The sequence below is a fragment of the Myiozetetes cayanensis genome, unplaced genomic scaffold, assembly GCF_022539395.1.
Source record: "Myiozetetes cayanensis isolate MyiCay16 unplaced genomic scaffold, myiCay2020 scf6-25, whole genome shotgun sequence".
Classification (NCBI taxonomy): domain Eukaryota; kingdom Metazoa; phylum Chordata; class Aves; order Passeriformes; family Tyrannidae; genus Myiozetetes; species Myiozetetes cayanensis.
The window spans coordinates 20,133,274-20,159,815 of record NW_026087853.1 but is presented as its reverse complement, the minus strand read 5'-3'; the positions used below and the strand labels follow the sequence as shown (position 1 = coordinate 20,159,815).

The following is a 26,542-nucleotide window of genomic DNA, read 5'->3' as shown; positions in this document are numbered from 1 at the left end:
GTGCCGTTGGCTCTACTTTTACAAGTGGGCAAATGAATGGATAAAAAGTTTGAGAGATTTGTGCAAGGTAACAAGAAACTTAGTGGCTAGCTTAAATGAAATGGGCAGTGTGTAAACTGACTTGAAATACCCAGCAGGTTTGGGTCAGACTCAGCGCTAGAAGGGAAAAATCTTTGTGAACTTAAAGGGTTTTTTGGGAGACACATCGCCTGAGGAAGACGTTACCTCCTCCTGCTCTGATGGCAGGTCCCTGGTGGCAAACTTAAGAAGTTAAAAAAAAGCTGCATCTTCCCTCCTTCGCCTTGCTGGGACCAGAGGGGCACAAATCCCCCCTTGCCGTGCCGCCCCGGTGAGGGAGCGCTCGGGGAACGGGACGCTGGCGGGCCGAAGACAGCAGAAAAGCCGCCGACTTCTTTGCTGGGCGGAGGCGGCGGGAGCGTGGGAGGTGAAGCTCGGCGGAGCGCTGCTGTTCGAGCCCGGGGCCGTGCCCGCTGCCGGGGCCGTGCGGACCGTGCCGGCTGCCGGGGCACGGACCCGCGGTCTCTTTAAAAGCCGTGGCCGGGCGGGCGGGCGCGGCGCAGGGGGCGGTGGCGGCGGCGTGTGCGGGGCTCGGGCTGCTCCGGCACCGCGGCGCGCTCAGCCCTGCGCAGCTCCGCCCGCGGCTCTCACGGCTCGGCTCGGCACGGCCAGCCCAGCCCAGCCTCGCTGGGACCCCCGCAGCCTCCGCGGCTGGGGCCACGCTGGAGCCCCCTGCCCCGCAGCGCAGGCGAGCCGCGAGTTGGCGCGGCGGCCGGCGCCCGCCCGGCTGCGGAGGTGAGAGGGGGCGGCGGGCGGGGGGCGGCTCGGCTCGGCTTGGCACGGCTCGGCTTGGCACGGCTCGGAGGGAGCTGCCCGCCCGGCGAGCGCTGGGCGCCGCCGCTCCGGAGCTCCGCGGGTGGGTTTCTCTGACCCTCCTCACGGCAACTATTCGGGATCGTTTTCCCTCGCTCCCTGCTCCGGCTGCCCCGGCGGCGCTGGGCGCTGCCCGCCCGGCGGAGTGGGCACGCGTCGAGCCCCCGGGACGCTCCAGCTCCTTTGGCCCGACTTTTTGGGAAATTGCAGTTCCCACGACGGGGCTTTTTGGAGTGGAACACTGGGCGGGGGGTTTTCTCGAAAAAGAAGACACTACGCTGAGCTACAGCAGGGAGACCCTTAGAGTGAGCCTGCTGTTTGACTAAAGCTTAAGGATTTGTTAAAAAAAAAAAAATTCTAACGAGGAAAGAAGACAGGCTGAAGATGAAAGTTTTTTTCTTTAATATTTTTTTCCTCTTCCAAGTCTTCGGATCTATTACGGTAGTGCCTTTCCTCCCCGCCTTCCATTTGTTTGTATTAATGATTTAGTAGCCGTCTTGCCTGAAAACTTCCACCGTGAGTGACTGCTGTGGGTTTTCAGGCAGTCAGTGACCTTAAAGGTTGGTTCAATGCTTTCTTCGTGCAAAATGTATGTGAAATAACCGCTGTGTTGGGCTTTTTTTCTAATTTTTTTTTTTCGTAAAAAAATAAATAAAATCCACCGGCTTTATAATTTAAAAGAAAACATCATTCAGTCAGGGAGTGATGTAATTCTCCTACCTAAGGGCAGCGACTCTGGTGCTTTGCAGGTGACTTGTCTTTTGCTTACTCTTAAATTTATTTTAATGGCAATCTTATGTAGCTAGAAAGTAACATATTTAACAGTGCTCTTTAAGAATGCATTTTGCTGAAATTGAGCACTTTCTGTTTCAATTTTTTTCCTGATTTCTTTCCCCCACCCCAAAAGAAAACAATAAAAATTATTAGGCATGAGATCAGCGGCAGAAAAACCAAAGAACTGGGGAGGCAGAACTGGGGATAGAAACATTGAATCGTTTGTAAAAGGATACTTGCAGCTTTCTGTTTTTTCCAGCTCTTTTTCCACCTTTTTCTGGTCAAACTGCTCAACGCTTTGTTGCAAATAGTTTTAACAAAATATTTTTGTTTTTACTAAATATTATTTGTCCTTCCTGTATTTTTTACTGCCCGCAATTGTTCTGAGATAAGCACACAGCCCTCCTAAAAAGGCGAATATTGAAATGACCGCTCACCAATACCTGCTTATTGCATATTTTGAGGGGCTATTTTTTGAGGGGACGAACTCTTAACTAAATTGGTGAAAAGTCTAAGAGAGATGTTGAGGAGGTGGGAGAAAATTTGATCACAAAAGATTCTGTTTGCTGTGATTATACAGTCAGTTATTAATTGTAACGTTAACCAGAAGGGTGTTACGTCTGTCACTGATTTCAGTTAAAATGGTCATCAGTGTTAAGTTGGGCAAGTTTATCTAAGGGTTGGTAGTATTTTAGGGGGGGAGGAGGTTGCAGAGATTATTGCTCACGGTTTTGCGACTGAACGCACTTTATCAGCTGAATGAACTAGATTATTGTATAGACATAATTTTCCATTTCTCTATTGGTTTCTTTTTGGTATTTGACACTTTTTTAAATGTTCATGACTCTCTAACTAAGTATCTCATTTTTGGGAGTAGGGAGGTGCAGCTAGAGACACTGGAAGTTTGGGGATAATGTGAGCAACAGGACTGTATTTATTTATTAAAAAAACCCAAACAACAAACCCAGAGTTAGGAGGTGAGGATTCTCTTTCTGGAGCATTCGGGCACCTTCTGGTGGGGTATGTCTCTAGGCTTTTAATTATTTATTTCACTTTTGTCCTTTAAAAAATGAAGTAGAGCGAAACCAAAATGAAACAAAGTAAAATTAGACTAAGCGTTGAAAAATAAATAAATAAAGTAAGGGAACGGCTGGAAGCCCAATACTTGATTTCACCAACCTGGTGGTGATGGCTTCTCGATAGAAGCGATATCTGCCGATATCACCTCTGTTCCATGGCTGTAGCCTGGCCTCATTTTACGCTGCGTTTCCACTGAACATGTTGACGTGCTGCTGCTTATATAAGCGGGGGAACAAATTCAAGCAGATTAGTGCTTGGGATTTTGAGATCGGCTACCCAGATCGCGTTGTGCGATTTTTTCCTTTCCTTGGGGGAGCTGATGGGGAAAGCTGGAGAATGACAGGAGGGGATGAAATCGGAATGTGTGGTTGGGAGAAGATGGGGGTGATGCGGGGAACAGCTTATTCGCATAATGTCTGCGCTGCGTCCCTTTTTCTTTTCTTTTTATAAAACCCATTATCTCTAAAAACACATTATTCTTCAGCCCGGTCTAAAAAAAAAAAAAAATAGTGGGAGGGGTTATCATAGCGAGGGGGTTTGGTATGGGAGTCATTAGACCCACTGCTGCAAAACCAAGATACAGAAATCCATCTGCACCAACATTTCGGGGGGAGGGAGGGTGTAGAGAGGGGGGAAGGGATGGATTGTCTATCTTGGATTAGCGAAGTGGAGCTTTGTATTCTTCATTTTCGTCCCCATTTTCTGCTATTTCCCCCCATCCCCCCCATCCGCACACCCGCTTTCCTCCTCCCAGCCCCCCGAAGGTTTCTCATCCCTTGACGAGAAAATTCTGTGTTACATCCTGATGGCTCTGCGGCTTTTTTTTTTAATGCATCACAACAGTGGCACGATGACCTTTGCTTCATGCCACACAGATTTGGGTTCCCAATAGGACTGTGACCGCAGCTTGGGCACACTCATACACCCATGGTCATGTACCTTGGATAGCTTGTGATTTAATTCCGATTTTTTGCGTGTACGGCTTTGTGTGTGCGTGTGGCTGATAAAAATTGGCAGAGGGTACGGAACGCGGTAAATGCCAAAGGCACGTCCATCCATTTCGCCAGCCCCTCTTGCCGTTCTCTTTTCCTGGTCATTGTGTCACACATCATGAGATTTTGTGCTGAGGAGGGGTGTGCCCTATGTAGATGGTAGGGGCCTGGGGGTTGGAGGGAGTGTATGTGTACTGGGAAGGGAGGAATTGTGTGGGGGGAAATGGACCTGACGATGCTAATAACATTATTTTGGTCAAATGAACGTCTGGTGATAATGATTCAGTGTAACCATCCGTGAAATACATGCTTGCGACACACTGGAATAAAGGTTACTCCAGGGAGCTCCGTCAGAGCCAGGCATGCTCGGGGGAGTGAGCTGTCCCCCTGATGGGGGAAACAAAATTCATAAGCATCCCAGATCCCTTCCCTTTCCAATGCCTCCTTGCATGTCCGAGCTAGAGGGCATTGCGACTGAAAGAGGGGGTGGGCTGCACTGGAGCCAGGACGAAACAAAGCCTTCCCGCTTCATCCTCCAGTGCCATCCTCTCTTGCCCTCTTTGAGCTTAACTGTGCTGTTGATCCAGACGATACAGGAGTATCGCCATTTCCATGCAGTCCCTGCCGGAGCCTGGAGGGTGGTGGATTGAGAGGCGGGGAAAAGCTCCTTGTGTTTCTGTTGTAGGATGTGCAGGAGAGCCATGGCTTTTCGTGTCTGAGTAGAGCAGGGAAAAGGCTGGGGTGAGGGAGCAAAGGGAGGTAGGAGTCTCTTATTCTATCCATTCTTCCTTCCTTCTTTCTGCCGGCTTGAACATGGGGAAGGGCCTGACAAGCCTCAGCGGGTGGCTGAAGGTGGCTGATGCGCAGGGATGGGGGAGCTGAGGCAGTGAGAGGGGGAGGCTTTTCTTTGCATTTCAGGAAGTCCAGGACCTTCTCTAAGGCTCAGAGACCTGCTCAGCACCCTCCTCCTCTGGCCGTGAAGGACCTTCTTGCTTGGTCACGGGCTGCTTGCACCCAGGCAGAGGGGAGCTGTGGGAGGAAGGTGCTCCTGTGGTTCTGCCAGCTGCTGCTTCTCATCTCCTGTGTGTGGCTGTGCCTGTTCTGAGGTCTCCATGTTTCTGGATCTTTCCATGTCATGAAGCAATAGCAAAAGTTGAATAAATAGATCTGTTCAGACCTATTGTTGTTTGCCTCTTGCTTTTCTCCTTTCTCTCTGACCTTGAGGTGCAATGGTAAAGTACAGCCAGGAAGATGGGGCAGGGGTGTGTCCAGTGCCCCATATTGTTGGTGTAGGTGATGTCTGGAGAGAGTCCCCTGCTCCCCTGGTTTACGCTCACCAAAGCCAATCTTGCCTCAGCTGCCCAGCTCTACCAGTAGTTACATTTTGATCTCTCCCTGCCCTCCCTTTTACCCCAGTCCCTTTGGAAATGGTTGTTATGCTGCAGCTGCAGTGCTTGTAGGAATCGCAGCATCATAGAATAACCTGAGTTGGAAGTCTGACTCCTGTCCTGCACAGGACAGCCCCAAGAATCACACCAGATGCTTGAGGGCATTGTCCAAGCACTTCTTGAACTCTGGTAGCCTTGGTGCTGTGTCTGCTTCTCTGAGAAGCCTGTTCCAGTGCCCAACCACCGTTTCCTAATATCCAGCCTAAGCCTCCCCTGGTACAACTTCATGCCATTCCCTCTGGTCCTATCACTTGTCACCACAGAGAAGAGATCAGTGCCTGACCCTCTTCTTCCCCTCATGTGGAAGTCGTAGACTGCAAGGAGGTCTCCCCTCAGCCTCCTCTTCTCCAGGCTAAACAGACCAAGTGACCTCAACCACTCCTTATAAGGCTTACCCTCTAGACCCTTTACCATCATTGTAGCCCTCCTTTGGATGCTCTCTTATAGCTTTATATCTTTCTTATATTGGATTATTATATGGCTGCTCTCAAAGATGGTGGCCAGCTGAGCAACAGGCAGAGTGTGTTGCAGGGCCTGCATGTCTGTTCCCCGCCTGGGGAGGCTGCCTCCCTGGTACCCTGCAGGGCACAGGTGGGCCCTAGTTTTATGATTCCTCCTCTTCCCCAGTGATTGCTGGTGTGTTCTTGTGGCACAGTGAGCCCGCTTTTATGAATTATTTATTAGCAAGAATAGGAAAAGTTGGAAAAAGCATTATTGTAGGTACACTTCAATGATTGCCATGTGAGTTTTGTAGCTCACCCTGTCTGTTGTGCTTCCTTGAGCTTTCCTGTGAAACAGCTAATGGAGAAAAGTGAACATGGTGCTGGAACTTACTCTTGACTCTGAATGTTTTGTACCCTTGAAGTGAGAGGGGAACTCAGTTCCTCCAGAGCATTCAGAGTGTGAGAGATGGTGCCAGGCGTAATTTTTTGGTAGCAGTGATGGTGGATTTTAAGACCTAAGTCCCTTTGCGAAAAGGAAGTAATTATGTGAATTCCCTCCCTTACTTTCTTCTCTTTCTAAGCAAGTTACCAATCCATCATGTGCAGGCAACTCTTACTGTTTTTGTGTTAGAATTGTATTTAAACCCTCAACCTATCTAACACCTCCAGACTGCACATGATAGTTGAGCTCTTGTCTGGTTTATTCCTGGGAAGAGAGAGTTTAGTTGCCTGTTTGTTTTAGCAGCAGTGATATTTCAGTTGGTCTATTGAACTTCTTTGTTTTCTGCAACCTCCTCTGGGGCTCTTTAGTTTATTTTTCTTAAGAAGCAGAGTTTATTTTCCCCTTTGATCTGTTTTCCTTTGCCCCCCCTCCTTAGCTCTGTGCTCATGGCATGTGCAGGTGGGTGTCAGGATACTGGCTCAGCTGTGACATGCTGTATCAAGGATAAGGACATATAGTGATCTGTCCAAGAACAAACTGAAGGAGTTGGAAGCTTTATGATGATCAGACACCGGGATAAGAGATGACCTCCTATGATGATGCAAGAGACATGATGTTTAATTTAAAGACAAAATGCATCCAGCTTTATCTGCCCCTGCCCCCCACTAGCATGAAGAGAAGACAGGCTTTATTTTGGGACTACTGCCAATGCAGCTGGGGCCAGAAATTACATGAATTTTGGTTAAGCTTTGGAAATTGTTATCAGCTCTCTTCTCCCCCTCATCCCCATCTTCTAGTTAATAGCAGTCTGTCAGTCTATCAGATTTGGTTCTTAATTCATACAGCAAGTGGTGAGGAAGATATTTTGCATTTTGGAAACCAAGATACCAGACAGATTGGTAGAATCTTGAAATCAGTACACTACATAGTCTTGGTCCAGGTTGTTTGCTTTTTCTTTTCTTTGGATTCTCCTCACTTGGGCATAGACAATGGCAATTCATGTGTGTAAAGGACTCTGAGAATCAGAGAGGGTGTTTTGACTTCTCACCGCTGTCCAAACAGCCAGACCAAGACATGTTTGTAGAAAGGCAGCACAAAGAAGTGAGAAGTTTGTTCTTTCTTTCTATTTGTTGTGGGCAGTGAATGGTCTTTTCTTTTCTTTTTATTTCCCTTTTCCCCCTTTTCCCCCTTTTCCCCCTTTTCCCCCTTTTCCCCCTTTTCCCCCTTTTCCCCCTTTTTCCCCTTTTCCCCCTTTTCCCCCTTTTCCCCCTTTTCCCCCTTTTCCCCTCTTTCTTTTCATTTCCATGACTTTGGGTTTGGCTACCCAGACTACAGTTTTACTGAAGCCTAGTAAGGATGAAGTGCAGTGTCTCTGTAGTGACATGCTTGAAAAGTTGAACAATAAGACTCCTAGTGGAAATATGCCAGTGATGTTGGAAGATCCTCTGTTCTTCCTTAAGGGAAGGTGGGAATGCGATTAGTCTTGTTGCCATTCACAGAAAATGGTGCTCTCTGAGCACTGTGGACAGCTATTGGGAACTGTACACCACACAGCCAGCTTGGCAGAGTTCTCTGTCTGGGCTAAAGCCTTGAGCCTCTCAAGACTCTGGGCTGCTGCTGGCATCATTAGCTTTTCAGTGGCTTTTCAGAGGGTGGTGACTTAGAGCTATCAGAAGTTCAGCTCTTTCTGAAATAGGGACCCTTGCTACAGGGTGGATTAGCCCTTCATCTGCTTTGCTTTGCCTTCTCAGAACTTTCTCCTTGTTTCTTGCAGGCAGGTGTCCGAGTTCTCTCTCAGGCATGCTCCCCTGCATGTTTTTTGTCTGCTGGTAGAAGGAGTGAACTGGGATGTTGGTAAGGGTATATCAGGGATTCGGGGGGACTGTCAGCGTACCTGTCATCTCTCAGTGGTGTGCTCAGCTCCTGTCCTTTCCAAATTCCTTTTCTCTGCCCTTGATGATGAGGGACGGCTTATTTCAAACACAATCTGCTTGTGTCATTACTAGCCCTGCCGCTTGTCATCCATCACATCATGGGAACTAATTAACACTAGGAGCTTTGGATCCTGGGAATGACAGTGCTAGGATAGTAGACTTTCAAAGATCCTGATGTCTCTCTTCATAACTAGGGCAGCCCAGTCCAGGAGTTCACGGACTCCATTGTCCCTTGCCAGCTGCACCAACCCTGTAGTGAGGGTGCCTGTGCGTTTAGCAGAGAGGATGCTTAAGACCTAGGCCTGCCTCAATAATGCCCTTGACAGTACTGCAGCATCCCCTGCATCCAAGTACCTCCCAGCAGCCGGATGAGAGCCAAGGAATGGGACAGAATAATAATTGATGAGGATGAGGGGAGGTATGATGTAAACCTTTTGAAGCTGCCGGTAGCATCTCCGCTGCCTTTGGGTACGTATAGCTGTGCGTAGTTCCAGAATTTTTCTGTAAGTTTGACCCTGTGAGAATCCCCTGCTCATGGCAAAGCACACTGCCCTGTTTCCACTCTGCTTGCTGTCTTGATGGGGGTGTTGTCAGGGGAAACAGTACTGCTCCCATGGGGATGGCAGGATTAAACGTGAGGCCTCAGTCATTCTGTGAGGCTACAGAGAGGACTTGCTCCCCTTCTCCCTCTCCTTTCTGTCTTTCCTGCTGTTGAGAACCACTTCTAAGAAGGGGAAGAGTTCCATGGGGATGGAAATGAAGGTAACTAAGCAAGATGATGATGTTTGCTGGCGACTGAAGGAGGATAAGGAAAGGAAGAACTTTTCAGTAGGATAGCTGTCTAATGGGACTGGCTGCATTTGCAGAGCAGGAAAGTGCTGGCTTTGTTTCAGTCTGCTCTTGCATCCCATTTTTTTCCCAATAATGTGTTAATTAAACATTGATTTCAGGGGAAAAGGAATCTGCTTGAACTGCAGAAACTAAATGGAGTGTGGAGGAACAGGATCTGGTGAGGGATGTGTGAAAGGACCTTCTGTCAGCTGCCTTCATGACCAGTCATGGAGGGAAGCAAGGAAGGGGCTGGAGAAAAACCTGTTCACCTTAAGTTTAGAGTCCTTCACTTATCTTAAATGTGAATCTTGTTCCTTCTGTAACTGCACAGTTTTCAACTGATATGTACTAAGGAATTACCAGGTAGACAACTGTTTTTCTCACAAAATACTTCATTTTTATTAAAAAGCAAAAGGGAGAGAGATTGTTTTCAAGGCGTTCAAGAGGCTTTCTGTTCAGTTTGTCACTCTTCTAATTTTCTACTCCTGTAGTTGTTGTACCTGTAAGTGAATCGAGTCATGATGCAACTTAAGACACCAGTCATAATGCTCTTGTTACTTGCAAATATAGTAGCACAACTGATCTTCATTTACTGCATGTGGATAAGTCAATCTCTGAACACAGATACAAGGTTGTGATGTGCACTTTTAACATTTTCTCTTCTGATCCTCAGAGCATAGAAAGGTGAGACAAGATTATGATATCTCCCTCCCTTGCTTGGTTAAGTCTTCCATTTATTAGATTGGAAGAGCCAATGGGAGGCTATGCTGCCCTCCTTTTGTTAGGGGTGTAGGGGTGCAGGGAGAAAATAAGAAACCTTGCTTTAGTCTGAGATCTTACCTGGAATAAACCCCTCTGCTGATGTGAGCAATATATTCGTAACATATTAAATAGTTTGATTTGAATTCTTTTGACCACTGTGCTTTCTGTCTTCACTAATTCTGGGAAATAATGGAAAAGAGAGAATAACCTGTCTGACCTTTCTGAGCATTGCATAAGTCTGAATTAAAGTGACCTCACAGAGATCTTCATCAGTTCATGCAATATGTGAAATAGCAGCATGGTCTTGAGAAGGAACCCATCCTAGCTGTTAAATTCCTTTGTACACCATCTACAGTGTCAGTCTATAGAAGGATTTGTTGTTGCATCAGGACAGATTTGAAAAGGAATACATTAAGCCACAGAGTAACTATTTTCTAGGAAGAGTTTTGACCTGCTGATGTCTGGTCAAACTCACAGAATCACAGAATGGTTGAGGTTGGAAGGGATCTCTGGAGGTCATCTGAACAACTCACCTGCTCAAGCAGGGCCACGTAGAAAAGGTGACTATGTCCAGATGGCTTTTGAATATCTTCAAGGAGGGAGACTCCACAACTTCCCTGGGCAGCCTTCACCAGGGCTTAGTTACTCTCACAGTAAAAGTATTTCCTGATGTTTCTGTTTGTGTTTGTTGCTTCTGGTTCTATCACTGGGCACCACTGAAAAGAGCCTGGCTCTATCATCTTTACACCCTGCCTTCAGGTAATTATGTGTATTGATAAGACATCCCCTCCACCCCCACCCTACACTCCCCCCTAGAGTCTTTTCTTCTCCAGGCTAAACAATCCCAGCTCTCCCAGCCTTTCCCTATATGACAGATGCTCATACTCTTCTTTGTGGTCCTTTGTAGTATTCCCCCCATGATGTATGCCTCTCTCTTGTACTGAGGGGCCCAGAACTGCACAGAGTACTCTACATTTGCCCTCACCATGCTGAGTAGAGGGGAAGGTTCCCCTTCTTCAACCTGCTGACAACACTCCTTATGCAGCCCAAGACACCATTAGCTACCTTTTGTGCAAAGGATATTATTAAGGGCATTGTGCAACTGTCTCAGAGTCATAGGGCATTGACCACCGCTCTAGGAAGCCTGGTCCGGTGTTTGGTCGCCTTCTCTGTAAAGAAGTGTTGCCTAATATCTGGTCTGAACCTCACCTGATGCATCTTTGAATCATTCCTACATTTCCTGTCACTGAATACCAGGGAGAAGAGCTCAGCACCTCCCTCTAGTTCTCCTCCTCATGAAGCTACAGAGAGCAGTGAGGTTGCCCCTCAACCCCCTTTTCTCCAAACTGACCAAACCCAGAGTCCTCAGCCACCCCTCAGAGGACATCAGTTCCATCATTTCAGCAGATTTGTTGTCTTTCTCTGGACATATTCAGTTATCTTAACATGCTTCCTAATTTTTAGGAGAGAGAGATTCCAGTTTGTCTTTTTACTATGTCTGGTTACACTCTGTGATCTTTTTTGTAGACCACAAAGAAAAGAAATTTTAAATTATTGATTGCTTTGACTTTTTGAAGGGAGACAAAGTGAGAGAATGTAGGAGTCCTGTAGTGGGACTATGGCCAACCTCCTCAAGGGACTCTGAATGTCTGCTATTGTATTGAAGTCCTGGAATTAAAATCTGCTCGTTTGTCTGGTCAGCTCATGCAGCACTTCCAAAGAGGGTATGATACAATATAATTTCAGGTATATGCATTAAAAATACCTGCTGCATATCTGGAGATCAAACATTAGGACTTTATCGGGAAAATACCAAGAAACATATTGATCCTTGATGTAATTTTATAGAGGTCATTAATCAAATGCATATTGAGGGTATATCTAATACCAGTGGACCAAAAGGCATAATTTCGTGGAGCCAGGTCTGAAGGATTTAGCTCAGTATAATTTGTTTTTTTAATGTGTCCCTTGTCTTTGTTGTTGGCTGATATGACCTAGTTAATGAGTTGCTAACAGCTCTGTTTGGTACTAGTTGGGTGATAGAGTGATATGGTGCCTGGGATGTTGCTGTACTTTTTTGGCAGCAGATTGTAATTTCATGGAATAAATGTATTTTATGAGGCTAGAGTGAGCTACTGCTTGTTTACTAAGACCACGGTGTATCAGTGTATTGGGTTTGTGTGGCCAGGTTTTGGTAATGGGGGACTACAGGGGTGGTTTCTGTGAGAAGCTGCTGGGACCTTCCCCCATGTCTGACAGAGCCAATGACAGCTAGCTCCAAGCCACCTGCTGCTGGACAAGGTTGAGCCAATCAGGAATGATAGTAACACCTCTGTGATAACGTATTTAAAAAGGAAAAGAAGTTTTCTCACATAAGTAATTGTGGCCAGAGCAAAGTGAGGATAGATGAGAGAAATAGCTCTGCAGACACCAAGGTCAGTAAGAAGGAGAGGGAGGAGGTACTCCATGTGGCCCTGCAGCCTGTGGTGAAGATCATGGTGAAGGCAGACTGTCCCTCTGCAGCCTGTGGAGGTCAGCGGGGGTGAAGACACCCACCTGCAGCCCGTGAAGGGGACTCACCGCCAGAGTAGGTGGATGCCCAAAAGAAGGTTGTGACCCCGTGGGAAGTGTGTGTCAGAGCAGGCTCCCGGGAGGGACCCATGGATGCGTGGAGAGAAGAGCCCATGCTGGACCAGGTTTATTGGCAGTACTTGTGACCCCGTGGAACCCCACACTGGAGCAGCCTGTGCTTGAAAGACTGCACTGTGTGGAAAGGGATCCATGTTGGAGCAGTTTGTGAAGAACTGTAATCTGTGGGAAGGACTCACACTGGAGAAGTTCATGGAGGACTGTCTCCTGTGGGAGGCCCCCCACACTGGAGCAGGGTATGGACTGCTCTCCCTGAGGAGGAAGCAACAGAAGAAACAACATGTGATGAACTGACTGTAACTCCATTCCCGATCTCCCTGTGCCACTGGTGGGAGGAGGCAGAGAATTGGGAATAAAGTTAAGCCTGTGAAGGAGGGAAGGGTGTGGGGAAGGTGGTTTTAGGACTTGTTTTACTTCTCATTATGCTGCTTGATTTTGATTGGTAATAAGTTCAGTTGACTTCCCCAAGTCGAGTCTGTTTTGCCCATGACAGCAATTGGTCACTGATCTCTCCCAGTCCTTATCTCAACTCATGAGCCTTTCCTTATATTTTCTCTCCCTGTCCAGTTGCGGTGGGGAGTGGTAGAGTAGCTTTAGTGAGTACCTGACATCCAGCCAGGGCCAACCCGACACAATCAGGTAGAAATGCAGAGTGAAAAGGGAGCAGTGAATTGATAGGCTTTCGATAAGACAGTAACTCTTTTTAAGAAGTTTGCCTGAACACAGCCGTTCTTGTTTTCATGCTCTCTTTGTTGCCAATGTGTAACATGAGGCTGGAAGTTGATCTGCTTTCTTGGCACAGCGTAGGTCATTTAAACTAGAAAAGGGTCTAAATACAATAAGAAGAAATTTATTAACCACAAATGAAAAGTCCTGCCCTTGGGATGGTGTACTCAAATGTCTGTATGTAAAATGGGGGATAACAAGCCAGGCAACAGAACTGCAGGAAAGGATCTGGGAGGCACTACAGTGAGTCAGAGACTGAATGTGAGTCAACAGTGTGGTGATGTTGCAAAAAAGCAAATCTCATTTTAGGGTATATTTGACAGGAATGTCACGTGTAGCACACAGGCAGTAGTTTTCTACTCTAGCAGCCACTGCTGAAGCCATAGCAGAGCATTGCATCCAGTGAGAGGAGGAAAAGCAAAAATAGTGGAAGGAGATGAGGAGAGAGCAGCCAGAGTGGCAAATGCCATCTGCAAGGAGAGGCCTGGTTGGGTTGGTTTAGACTAGAGAGAACACTGATGAGGCACATGAAAAGCCATCCAATATTTAAAAGCTTGTTTTAAGAATACAGTGATTAATTGTTCTCTGTGTCTACTGGAGACAGGACAAGAAGTAATCAGCTTAATTTGTAGCAAGGAAGATGTGGAGGCAGGTGCTAGGAAAAGCTTTATGAGTATTTGGATAGTTAGGCAGGAAAACAGCTTCCTGAAGGAGGTGGTAGTGCCCTCATCACAGGAAGTTTTAAGAGCAGATGAAACAGGAGACACCAAATTTTATCTAGGTTGTTTTGTTTTAGTTTTGACAAGTTCAGAAGGGGAACAGGCTGCCTGAACTCCTGATGTCTGGTCCCAACAGCTCTTGCACTGCCTGACAGGCAGGCTTCTCTGCTCACTGGCAGTTTTGGTGAGAGCTTGGGGAGGCAGAGCCAGGGCAAATCACTCCCTCTGCAAATTCCCCTGCAGCAACTTCCATGCCCCTGGTATGATCCAGTTTTACAGTGCACGTCCCAAAAAGGCCTGAGGGAGCTTGTGCGTTCAGCAGCGTTACATTAGCATCCAGCACTGTAAGCCTTTCTATTTCTGTAGATAACAAACAAGCAGAGGGCTGGCCCAGCTTTCTGCATCCTTGTAACTAGGAATTGGAAGTTATTGGAGACTCTTATCCTGGTTACTGATTAATTTACACAGGAAGATTTGGAGAAATTTGGAGATGGAAAAGAAGGCTTACACTTCTGCTTTCACCTATTAAAAACCGCTGCAGATTTGTATGGTGTGTCACAATTACAGGATCATTTTTCTGTGCTCTTCCATCAAATGAAGTGGACAAGGACAAAGGATTTTTCTCTCTGCAAACATCTTTTCTTCCAGTGTCCTAAAGCAGAGTAGCGTGGATTAGGCATTGCAGGAGGTGCATTTGCAGCCAGTGGACTTGAGAAGAGGGAGCCTAATGCCTGATTCAGTAAAGACATATACTTCTGTACTTGTGAAAGGGGCTCATGGCACTTCCAGAGAGAAGGATGTTACTTGGGAGGACTTTTCTTCCCTGAGAATTCAGCAAAACCTTTCAGCTACTAGCAAGTAATCCAAGACATACTATGTGGTGTGTTACTGCTCTCTTTCCCTGAACCTTAGATTTGCAGTAACAGCCTGCCTGGAGCCTGTTGGGCCTATGAGTGAATTTCTGAGTATCTCTAGTGCAGAGAGCTGGTTCCCCTAGCAAACCTCAAAGAAGAAAAATTTTCCTTTTGGTTTAATAGAACATTCAGAATTAGATGCTTGTTGAAGTTGAACAGTGATATGCTTGGCCACAATGCGTGTGCACAGTTTATAATGTAACTGTTTTCCACCTTCTTACATAAACTTGTGACTGCAGGCTCTTGCCATTCTTCAGAGTGAGTGGAGGATGAAAATACTATCCTCTACTTCTTGGCACTAGAAGTGAGTCAGGGTTGACACACACAAGTAGGAGGCAACAGTCTGTGTGTAGGAAGCTTGTTCCGTCCAGAGAAAATCTATGGGTTATATTCAGGGTGTTAGTCCTGCTGCACTGTGAGGCTGGTATCTTCTTCTGAAAGTGAGTTCATGCACACTCACCATTTGGAGCATATGAAGAGCTCAACAGATCCAGGTCTCAAGGGATGACTGGGTGAAATGGTAGAAGGTAGGTTGGGATGTAATTACTTGTTTATGAAGCCCCATATTGCACAAAGTTATAATTGCTTAGGAACAGTGCTGTGAAGTCAGGAGGGAAACATTCCAACCCAAGGAGATACTAAGATATAACCTAATTATTGTCGTTATTTTTATCTCTGCCTATTGTGGTAGCACCTACACAATCCTTGTTCAAACACAGGGCAAAAAAATGTTCCCTGCCCCAAAGAGCTAGCAAGCTAAGGATGAGACAGGAGACAACAGATGGACACAGATAACTGGGGGAGTACAGAAAACCAAAGATTGGTCAGCAGGATGGGTGGTATGATAGCATGTTGACAGCTTAGCTGTTGTCAAGCTTTCTGTAGGCATGTGGCAAGGAATTATAACAATAATTCAAACCGTCCTTTGCTTCGGTGTTGTTGTGTGTGCATCTTCCATCTGTTTTATTTAAACAGCTTAATTCTTACTCAGTGAGGGGTTTTCTGTCCCAAAACTTCCTATCATTCATCTGATACAGGCAGGGAGACACAGTGGTCCAGCAATGAGTTGTCCAGTTTTTAAGGGAAAGAGAATTTTATTATTGAAAGAAAATGAGACTAAGCATGGGATTTTACTGTGTGTTTTAAAGGAGACTGGGAAAAGCCTAACAGATCTCAGCAGGATGAATATCCAAAGTAGGTGACATAATGCAAGAAGTTTGTTGGCTGAAGTAGTGTCTTACCAAGGTGTTGCAAAAACTATCTAATGCCATTCATAGGCAACAATTTTGTACATATGGGTTATGTCCTTGGTGCTTTATTGGCAAGTGCAAGAGTGCCTGAAAGTGTGGAGGGCTCTGATTCAGCTGAACAGTGAACAGTTATTCCAGATGTGTGGCTGTACCACACTTCTGGGGAACTTGGGCATGCTTGGCCTTAGGACTCTGCCTATGCCAGTGTCTGCATTTACATGTAAGTCTTGTTTTGGGTATTACCTTGAGAGGGCCACAAAATGGAGGATAGACATCAGGTAACTTTAGGGAGTCCTTGTTTCTCAATTAGAATTATATCAAGTAACTTTTTGTGGTGCTGTGATGTCCTCTGTCTTTTATTGTGTGGTTTGTTGTTAACACATAGTATGCCAACATCAGACATGTTATAATGCCTGATGTATGTGTATTTGTATAAATATATATATATGATGGGGCTCTGAGCAACCTGATCTAGGTGAGGATGTCCCTGCTCATTGCAAGGGCGTTGGGCTAGATGAATTTTGAAGGTCCCTTCCAACCCAAACTATTTTATGATTCTGTATTAATATTTATTAACCCTTGTGTTGCAAATTAATTAAAAGTATCTGTATTTTGGCTCAGAATGTCTCTATGCTTCCATTTGTTCTTTATGCTCACTTAATGGACGGTGAGGTTTCATAGCTGCTTATTGAGTGTTTAGGATTGGTGCTGAAAAACAGAGAATGAAGACTCAATATTCAGCTGTTCTTGAGCTGAACATACCCAGGTCTCCCAGCTTCTTTGCATATCATGGTCTAGGCCCTAACCATTAGAATGGTTTGTGCAGTGGTGAAAGCTAATCATATACTGAAGTGTGTTGGCCTAAGCACGGTCAGCAGGTCAGGGGATGGGATTATTTCCCTATACTAAAGCACTTGTGGGATCATGTCTACTTATTGTGCCCTGTACTGGATTTCCCAGTACAAGAAAGACATTGACAAAATGCAGCAAGTCCAGAAAAGAACCACTGAGCAAAACTTTTATTAGCTGGCAGCCATTGGGTTGTTTTACCACTGCCCTCAAGCCTTTGAGTGCAGTGGTCCTGTCAGTTTTCCATGTGCTTTGCAGTACACCAGCCTGGTACTAGCTGTCTATAAATCATGGAATCACACAATATCTTTAGTTGGAAGGGACACATGAGGATCGTCAAGTCCAACTTTCAGCTCCTCACAGCACTACGTAAAACTAAACCATATGACTGAGTGTCATCCAGATTCTCCTTGAACTCTGATGGACTTGGTGCCCTGACTGCTTCCCCGGGCAGTCTGTTCCAGTGATTGACCACCCTCTCTGTGAAGAACCTTTTCCTAATGTCCAGTCTGAACTTCCCCTGACACAGCTAAATACCCTTGTTTACCATTATACTATTGAAGATTCTTTCAAAAGTTGTGCTTTCATTTTCTTCATTGGACCTGTCTCATCACAGAAACAAATCTGGCTGATTTTCTTCCTTGGTAAATTTTTTTTCCGTGTGGGATGTTCCCAATCACTTTATGGTCATTTGTGTGTCTGGAAATGGGACTGATGTTAGGCTAACCAGTCCATAATTCCCTGAATCTTCTTCTTGTCCTTTTTAAAAACAGGTGTTCCATTTACCTATTTCCAGTCATGGAAGCCTCCGCAAATTACCTCAACCTTTCCTATGTGACCAAGAGTAACCTCACAGTGACATCAGCCATTGTTGCATGCCTCAGTGCTGTTGGGGCATCTTGCCTAGTCCCAGGGACTTGAGTATGCCCAGTTTGCTTAAATGGTTCTTAACTCAGTCTTCCTCTGCTATGGGTAGTTTTTCAGTCCCCTGGATTCTTCTACTGGGCACATGGAACAAGAAGGCTGAGAACGGTCCTTGCCCGTGAAGGCTAAAAAGGCATTGAGGACCTAAGTGTTTTCCTTTTACCACTGGTTTATTGTTCTATTCAGCTTTGGGCCTACAGTGTCCTAAGTCATGCTTTTGCTGCTAGTGTGCATTTAGAAGTCCTTCTTGCTGCCTTTCACATTTTGTGGATTTTCATGCAATTTCAAGCTTTTCTAATTGTCATCCTGACATGCCAAGGCAGAATTTCAGTATTCTTCCTGAGAAGCACACCCCCACTTTCACCTTCCATTTGCATCCTTTTGTGCTTGAGTGCTGTCAGGAGTTTCCCATTCAGCTTCTTGCTTGCTTCCACACCCACTTGGCTTCCCACAAATTGAATTGGACTGTTCTTGTGCTTTTAGGAGTTTGTTCTTTAAGATCAACCAGGTCTCCTGGGTCCCTTTGCTAGATTATCCCATGTAAGTGCTCAGTGAATGATTTCTTAAAGCTCTCCAGTGATTCTTCTGTAACCATAATTGTGCTGGGAAAATGGTTCTGTTTGTAAACTGATTTATATGTCATTTCAGATTTGATTGTTCTTCTCTGTAATTTTTGTCTCTCTCTGTGTTAAACAAATTGTACCTCTTCTCCCTATTTCCACGTAAGTCTTTTCTGTCTGCTTCTGGTGGTTTGACTCTGGCTAGATGCCAGGTACCCACCAAACCCACTCTATCATTCCCCTCTGTGGGTGGACAGGGAGGCAAAATATAACAAAAAGTTCGTGAGTTGAGATAAGGGCAGGGAGAGATCAGTCACCAATTATAGTCACGGGCAGAAGAGACTTGACTTGTGGAAAGTTGTTGAATGTATTACAAATCAAAGTCAGCAGGATAATGAGAAGTTAAACAAATCCTAAAAAACAGCTTCCCCACACCCCTCCTTCCTTCATGACCTTAAACTTTTTTCCCGATTCTGTATCTCCTCCTGCCACCAGCAGTGAAGGGAGATGGGGAATAGGGGCTACAGTCAGTTCAGGGTTACGTGTTGTTTCTGCCACTGCTTCCTCCTCAAGGAGAGGAGTCTTTCCTCTGCTGTGTTGTGGAGTCCCTCCCACAGGAGGCAGTCCTCTACGAACTTCTCCAACATTTGTCCTTCCCATGGGCTGCAGTTCTTCACAAACTGCTCCAATGTGGATCCCTTTCCACACGGTACAACCCTTCAAGAACGGACTGCTCTAGCTTGGGTCCCCTACAAGGTCACAAGTCATGGCAGGAGCCTGTTCCAGCATTGGTTTCCCACAGAATCACAGCTTTCTTTGGGTATTCACCTGCTCCAGTGTGTGGCTTCTCCAAGAGCAGCAGGTGGATCTCTTCACCCCCACGGATCTCCATGGGCTTCAGGGGGGCAGCCTGCCTCACTGTGGTCTTCATCATGGGCTGCAGGGGAATCTCTGCTCTGGCACCTGGAGCACCTCCTTCCCCTCCTTATTCACTGACCTTCACTGCAGAGTTGTTCCTCTCCCATATTTTCACCCCCCTCTTCTCTAGCCACAATTAATTCTGTGCAAATTCTGATGGGCTCAGCCTTGGCTGGAGGTGGATCCACCTTGAAGCCAACTGGCTTTGGCTCTGATGGACATGGGAGAAGCTTCTAGCAGATTCTCAGAGCTACCTCTTAGAGACCCTTGCTACCAGAACCTTGCCATGCAAACACAATATGCTGCTTTATAGTGTCTTTATAGTGTCTTTTTGCTGGACGCTGTCCGAATATTTTCATGTGTTATATTTTATGGTGGGGGGGTTTTTGTTGTTGTTCTGTGATTCCCCGCCCCCCCCATCACCCTTCTTCATACTGTCAGAGTTAAATAATCAAACAGAAAGGGCAGGAGGCACAAACTTTCTTTTTCATTCTGCCATTGAGTTATTTCATGACAAAAGCAAATTGCTATCTTTCTTTTGTACCTCTAAAATGGGTCTCAAATTCAATAGTGGAGTTTAAATTCTTTTTGTTGAAGATCATAAACAACAGACTGATTTATTTAATCACATTTAGTACACTCTTCATCTTAGGATTGATTTGAGATTGTATCCCAAACTGTTTTTTCGGTTAATGCTTGTCAAAATTATCAACGGATGCTGCCAACCTACAAAATCCTGTGGTGTGCGCCACGTACCTTTGTCCTCAGACTTCTAATAATGTTGCAGTTAAAAATCCACCTGAAATGATACTGTGGACTAACAATAGATTAATTGTCAAAACCTTAATGATCACGTGTTTAGAAACTGAACTAGCAAAGGTACAGGTACATATTCCATGTAGAGTGTTCACAGCCCTTTACGGAGATTCTTTGCCACTGATCAAAAGAGTAGACACGAGGTTCCTTGTTTCAACCCCTTCCCTCCCAACCATCTCATGATTAAAGGAATGGACATCTGTCAACACTGTAGTCCTCCAGATTCTATGGAGAAAAATCCAAATTAGTATTGTAATTATATGGAGAGGAGGAGTCTAGTTTTAGTGACTATTACTCTGTTGAACTATATTACTGTATTCCCAGTCATAAACAAGAATTTTGTTGTGCGTAGTGCTGTCTAAATGCAGAACAAAAGGTTTTCATCCTAAGTGATTTGTGTCTCTAAAACATGCCCCTCTGTGGCCTCTAATAAAGATACCTTTCTGTAATTGATTGAGCCTCAAGTACTACATCCAGACAGAATGTCCCTGAAGACTAATCCGCAGGGAGAAGTGAGTGAGATGAGTATTTGTTGGTATACTTGGCAGCACACTGTATTATACCAAATTCCTGTGTGCCTTCCCAGTTCCGGTAGATGTTGCAATGGTCAGAAAGCTTAGTTTAGAAAAGTTTCTAGAACAGAAAACTGCTTGTACCTTCAGACAAGCCTCTTCTGGAATAAGTAAGTTAGGAGAGGGTTTTGCTGAGTGCTGTGGAAGCTATGGCAAGGAGTTTAAAAGTGTTAGCCAGGCATGCATGCAATAATAAAATACTGATTAAATCCCTTAGTTCATCTTGTCTGTATCTCTGCTTTCCCTTGTACTCCTTTTTCAGAGCTAGATGGTAATGGTGAATAGTAGCAGTACATGCTATGCACCTGTATGTCTGTTTGTAGGATCTAGGCCTTGCAGAGAGAGGAGTAAAGACAGGTAGAGGCAGCCTTTGCTTTACCTCTCTACTGAAATCAACTGCACAGTACTTATTCTAATGCCATTGATGTTGTGTCTAATCTCAAACGTGAGCAGACATAAGGCTTAGTAAATTGATGACCTCACTGTCTTGCCATCTTTGTCTCCAGAAAACTAGATGGCTAAGAGGCTCAGGCAGTGATAAAACTGATAAACTCAAGCTCACCTAAATAAAGCTTGCATTTTGGGTGGCTTAGTACAATTAATTTCTTCCCTCAAGTCCTGGCCTCAAATCCTGGTGAGACCATAAGTGAAAAATGCAGTTATTCTCTTCTTGGTGTGTATCTATGTGGCAGAAGTAGCCTAGCAAATTTGGAGTATGGCAAGTGTAGGAGAATCAAGAGGATTGTGAGGAAAGGTTGTGGGAGATGGATCACAGACTGTTTGTCCTAGCTCTCCTGTGCTTTCCCAAAAGTCAAGCAGGCATGTTCTCTTACAAACTTTGAAAAATTTGCACACGTGCACACTCTGGTTGTGTACCATCCCTGAACTGTCTGCCCCTGTGCCAAGATACCACTTGATGGCTCCTGCTTTAATAATACCTGCTGGCTTCTGCCTGTACCCAGCACAAATGAAGCCCTTTGTGGTGCTGGGGCTCGTGCTGTCTGTGACAGTGTTTTCATAAGGCTCAAACTTTTATTTTCCACCTCGTTCCTTTGAACTCTGCCCACCGCTCTGTGAATACTAACACCAGCCTATAAATTATCCAGCAGGGCTCTGGCACTTTAGCAGCCTGTGTTTTCAGTGGTGTGCATGCATAATCGATCTGGGAGACTGCCTCTGCTTTTAACTCAGGCATTTGCAGAGACCTTAGGCTTTCAGAGTTTTCAATCACTGCTGCCTGTATGTTCACTTCTCTGACTGCCTTCTCCTCTGCTACCTGCACACACCCACTTTTGCATCTGGCTGGGTAGCATGTCATATTGCAGTGCAACCTGCCATAAGTTTGGGGGTGATGCTATAGGCAACCTTCCTATGAGGTGTGGAAGCAACAGGTCACTGCAAGCAACTTTTATGTTGAGTATTATGCATCAGAATTTGAAAGGCGCCATCCTGACTCGCTACTTGGGGATTGGGGGTGTGTGTGTGGTTTTTGTCCCTTGGTGTGCCTTATGGAGCAGCCTACTGAGCAGGTGCTACTCTCCTCTTATGTTTCCAGGTGAAACTCTTAGCATCTTAAATGCCAACCCTGTGACTCATTGCTCTTAGCTTCTTTAAGTAGCTGGAAAGTTGCCTTTTTCCCATCAGTTCCCTGCTGGCTGTAGAGTTTGAACTCTGAAGAGTTAAAAGGCTGCTCTGATAATTGGCTGCTGGGGTTGACTCCTTTTACCTTAGACCTTCTCCATGTCTTTACTTAGTCCTGTCCACAACTAAAATATCTCAAGATGAATCTTTTTTCTCCTATGTTTCTGGGGATAAGTTGCTCCAGAACAGTCAGCCCAAACCTTTGTCTAAACTGCAAAAGGAGTCAGACTTGATTATCAAGGTTTCACTTATCTCTTCCAATCAGTTCACAGTAAACCACCATCTTAACAGTGGCACATCATCATGTGCCCCTGCAAAAGGTTTGGTAATTGCATCCTAGATGAGCAGTCAGTTTCCAGTGAAAGACTGTGCTATTTGAGAGGAGGAGGAGACAGGGTATAGGTTTGGTGTCTGTGTGATTAGGGAGCTGGCAGTGCTAGAACTCAAAGGAGCAAATAGGGAAAATAAGTGAAAATGGAGCCTAATAAATTATTTGACTGTAGAGGTACTGAAGATGTGGTTGGGGCTAACAGCACAGATGACAGCCTAGTAGCAAAAGATTCCAAAGGAAGTAGGTGGAGAATAGGTAAGAAAAAGGAAGTTTTAAAAACAAGAAGTAGAAACAGAAAAAAAATGCAAAGCTTTCAGTGAGGCAAAAGGATATAGGGAAGTTAGAAGAGGCTGGGAGGGAAAAGGACTTTTGAATGAAGAGCATGAATAAAGAGAGCAGAAGGTAGCTTTCTGATTTATGAAGTGTACATCTAACAGAGCTTCATGTGTGTGCTGACCCCACTGACATCTGCACAAGAGCCTGGCTGACTTGGCACAGAAAAGGTGAGGGGAGAGCTAGGAGGCAGTACTGGAGGGAATGTCTGGAAGGTGCAAGGTGGGAAAGGAGACAATCTCTGGGAAGGAAAAGAATGTCAGGCAGTGGGTTGGGTGTGGGGGAAGTGTGGGGAAATGCAGAAGAGAAAAATTAAGTGACAAGACTCCTTTTGAGGAGGAACAAAATCCCAAAAGAAATGCAAGGCTTTTAATATTTTTATTCTTTGATGTAAAAACAACACCCAAAACATTCAACATGCCTTCCTCCTAGGTGTGTGATTGTAGAGGTGGGTTGCAGAATGAATCATAGCTGTCTCATGGTTCTAGGGTAGAGTGTGTGAAAAAGACTGTAACCGGTATTGACACTGTCTGTTGAATGTTGAATATGTTTTTGTGCCTGATGGGAAATGTGTGTTTATTTGAGGCAGAGGATTTTCAGTGTGTGTGTGTATGTTGTTTAAGCAGTGTGCAGCAGCTTCATTTTTACTTAGCTGAAGAAAAAGTGTTCTCTTTGGGTTCACTTGCTAATATTTGAGTTTCTGCAGTTAAATTTCCATATGTATTTTTCCTTGCCTATTTGTAGGGGTCTAATCCAGCTGAACTAAAAGGGTATCTGACTGCTTACAATAGAAACAGTAAAACTGACTTGACACAAACTGCTGTCACATGCATGGAGTAAGCACTTACTTGGGTAAAAGTCTTTTTCCCTTCTAATCCTTCAGTTTTAGGTGTTGCTTATAACAATAACAAATAAAAAAGTACTCAAATAGAATGATGATTTCTTTCAATTGGTATTATCCTTTAATGGACTATAATTTGCCAATGTCAGCTTATTTAGGAATCCAAGACAAATAGCAAAAAGGTTTTGTAGTTTCTTTGTTAATTTTGAATGTGCTTAAAATCAGTGTAAGATCTGTTAAAAAACAAGTGCAGGTTTCTGAATTTTAAAGCCTTCTAGGGAAGAAGATGCCAATTTTTTGATTCTATGATTATCAGCAGCCTTGATCCTACTCACTTTTTTTTGTTTTTATATATATATATATATTTTCTATGTCCATGGTGAAAAGGTTTGAGGAATTGTATCATTTTGGACTATGGAAATTATTGGACAGGCTAATAATTCACATTGAGAAGAAACACATGGATCAGGTACACAGGGGATTGCAGGAAATGAAGAACACGGAAAAGCATTGTGAAAAGATGAGAAGGGTGCAAGTTTGTATGGGATAAGGGGATAATGTTTCTGCTTTCATCCCATCTCGTCTTTAAATTCTAGTCTGCTCAAGTTTCTGGGAAGGACTCAATGTGCAGCTTGCAACTGGAAGGCCAAAGCAAGGAGGTGTGAATTGGGAAGGGAGGACATTGTGTGCGCAGCCCCAGGTATGGACTACAGATACCATTCCTATGGTGTTACTCCTTCATTTCCCACTGTGGGTCTCTACAGCTCTTATGTGGAACATCTGTTGCAGCCAGCTCTTTTCTGGGACTGGCTGCATCTGTTCTTGGTTCATTTCCTTCTCTGAGGTAAGTATGGACTTGGCAAGAAGATTTATGCTGACTCTTGCCACTTTTCTTCTTTATGCTACTGCTTTTCAAAGTCCTTGATTACATATTCTTCTGTTAAAACTAGGAATTAAAATCACACCTCCAAGCAAATGATCAGCCTGAGGCTAGAATCTGAAATTGTGTATCCTCATCCCTTCCCTGGCTTCTGTGGATGAAGAGGGAGGGGCTTGTGTTTACGCTTGGAAGAGCTCAGCTCTGTCTGCTTTGGTGCGACAGTGGAAGCTCTCTTGGGGAGCTCTGTTGGCTGGTGCTGCCTGCTGGCTGTGATGAGGTGTTTGAGGCTTGCTTTTTGGGAATTGGTACGGGAGTGAGAAAGGAGTGAGGCCCAGCAACTCTGCTGAGGATGAAAAGGAATAGGAATGACTTGGAAATAGTGTGTATGATGCAATTGCTTAGTCAGTACAGTTCTGTAAATTTAAAATATGAGGTCTACTTATGATCCCTCCCTTCTCTTCTGTGATGAGGGAGGAGAGGAAGTTGAGAATGCAAGGGAACACTGTACATGCAGATTGAGACCTTGAAGACACCAGTGAGTATGGATGTTGAAAGAAATGAGGCCTACAGTACCAAGAAATGTGTTCTTGAAGGAAGACTATGGGAAGACTTGAGAGCATACTGCCTTCTTCAGCTTGGAGAGCTTTGTCATATCTGGTGGGATTTTTCTGTGCGAAGTAGTTGATGAGGCTCCCCAACCCCTCCTTAACAATTGAGATCTGTTTGTTGGTAATAATTAGCACTGTGCTGTCTTATTTTTCTCTGATTTAGTGAGCATGGTTCTATTTCTTCCATATGGCTTTTCCTTCTGTGTAAACTAAAACCAATGTGAAGCGATGAGGGCAGTAAGTGTCTCTTCTGAAGATAGCATCCACTGTATTCTGACAGGGAGGCCTCACGCAGAATTACTGGTTCACACATCAAGCTAGTGGCTTAAAGAATTAACAACTGATTATCCCAGATGACAAGGACCAGGGCATGCATTTTTGCCATCAGTGCAGCTGCTTTTGCATTTATAATGGCTAGATGAGGTAGACTTCAGCTGAGCATGTCTCCTGTTCCTTTTAGAGAGAGGGCAGACTCTTTGAATTTGTGTGAGCTTTTCTTGGGTGTCAACTGTTGAAATATATGGTAGTGAATTATACACATGCAAGATGTATGACGTGAAGTTGGACTAGATACTTCTTGTTGTATTGCCCTATGGTTTCCATGTTTCTGTCTTTAGCCAAATGCTTCCTTTTGCTGAGGGCCGTGCTGGCTGTAGCATGTTGGCCTCATCTGAGGCTCAAATGACTCTTGATTTCTTGACACTGTACCAAGACAAAGACATACTGCTTCACTGGGGCCTGTGGTGCAACACTTACAAGGAATAATGCAGTTAGACTGAGAAGAAAACGCAGGATCCTTCTTCCAGTTCCTGTGAGATGATATATCATCTAAGATGTATATGGAGAAATCATCAAAACCTTGATAGTAAAAGCCACACTGGAGCATACCACTGTCAAAAGCAGAAAGAAACTGCTTCCCTGCTATCTGTGTTCCTGTGTTATGCTTACAGTTTTTCATCTGTTTAAGGTTTGAAAAACTTTTTTCACCTGGTCTTTAGGCTGTAGGCACAGTGCCAGAGGGCACACCTGATTAGTGTACAGGGTCACCCCAGGAGACCTGAGTTAAGATTGAACTCAAGTCCAAGGCAAAGAACATTTGATGATGTGCTTTTCCCTAAAGGGCTTTTTTCCCATATCACAAAATAGCTCTCACAGATTGGTGTGACTGATAATATCCACTCAGGAGGAACAAATGCTATGAAGACAAACAGGTTAGCATGGATAGAAGTGGAAGTGTTTTGGGATGGAGCCAAACAGTGAAATAAAAAGGCTTCAGGTTGTGTTTGCCATCAGTTAAGGTCCTGGGAGCTGTGGGTCAGCACAGCTTCCCTTTGAATTGTACTCCTTCATTTTCATTGTGGTGTTGTAGCTAATTTATTTATGTTGTTATGGCCATGCTGTGTGTCATCTTGCC

At 44.9% G+C, this 26,542-nt stretch overlaps 1 protein-coding gene across 1 annotated transcript in view; it reads left to right on the top strand.

Moving 5' to 3' along the window:
* The first annotated feature begins 664 nt into the window (after positions 1-664).
* Positions 665-26,542, top strand: part of NRXN3 (neurexin 3) — a 996,573-nt gene continuing 970,695 nt past the window's right edge. Inside the window, exon 1 of the mRNA XM_050335880.1 lies at positions 665-813. The gene's annotated coding sequence lies outside the window, so the exon portion shown is untranslated. The remainder of the gene's footprint in view (positions 814-26,542) is intronic.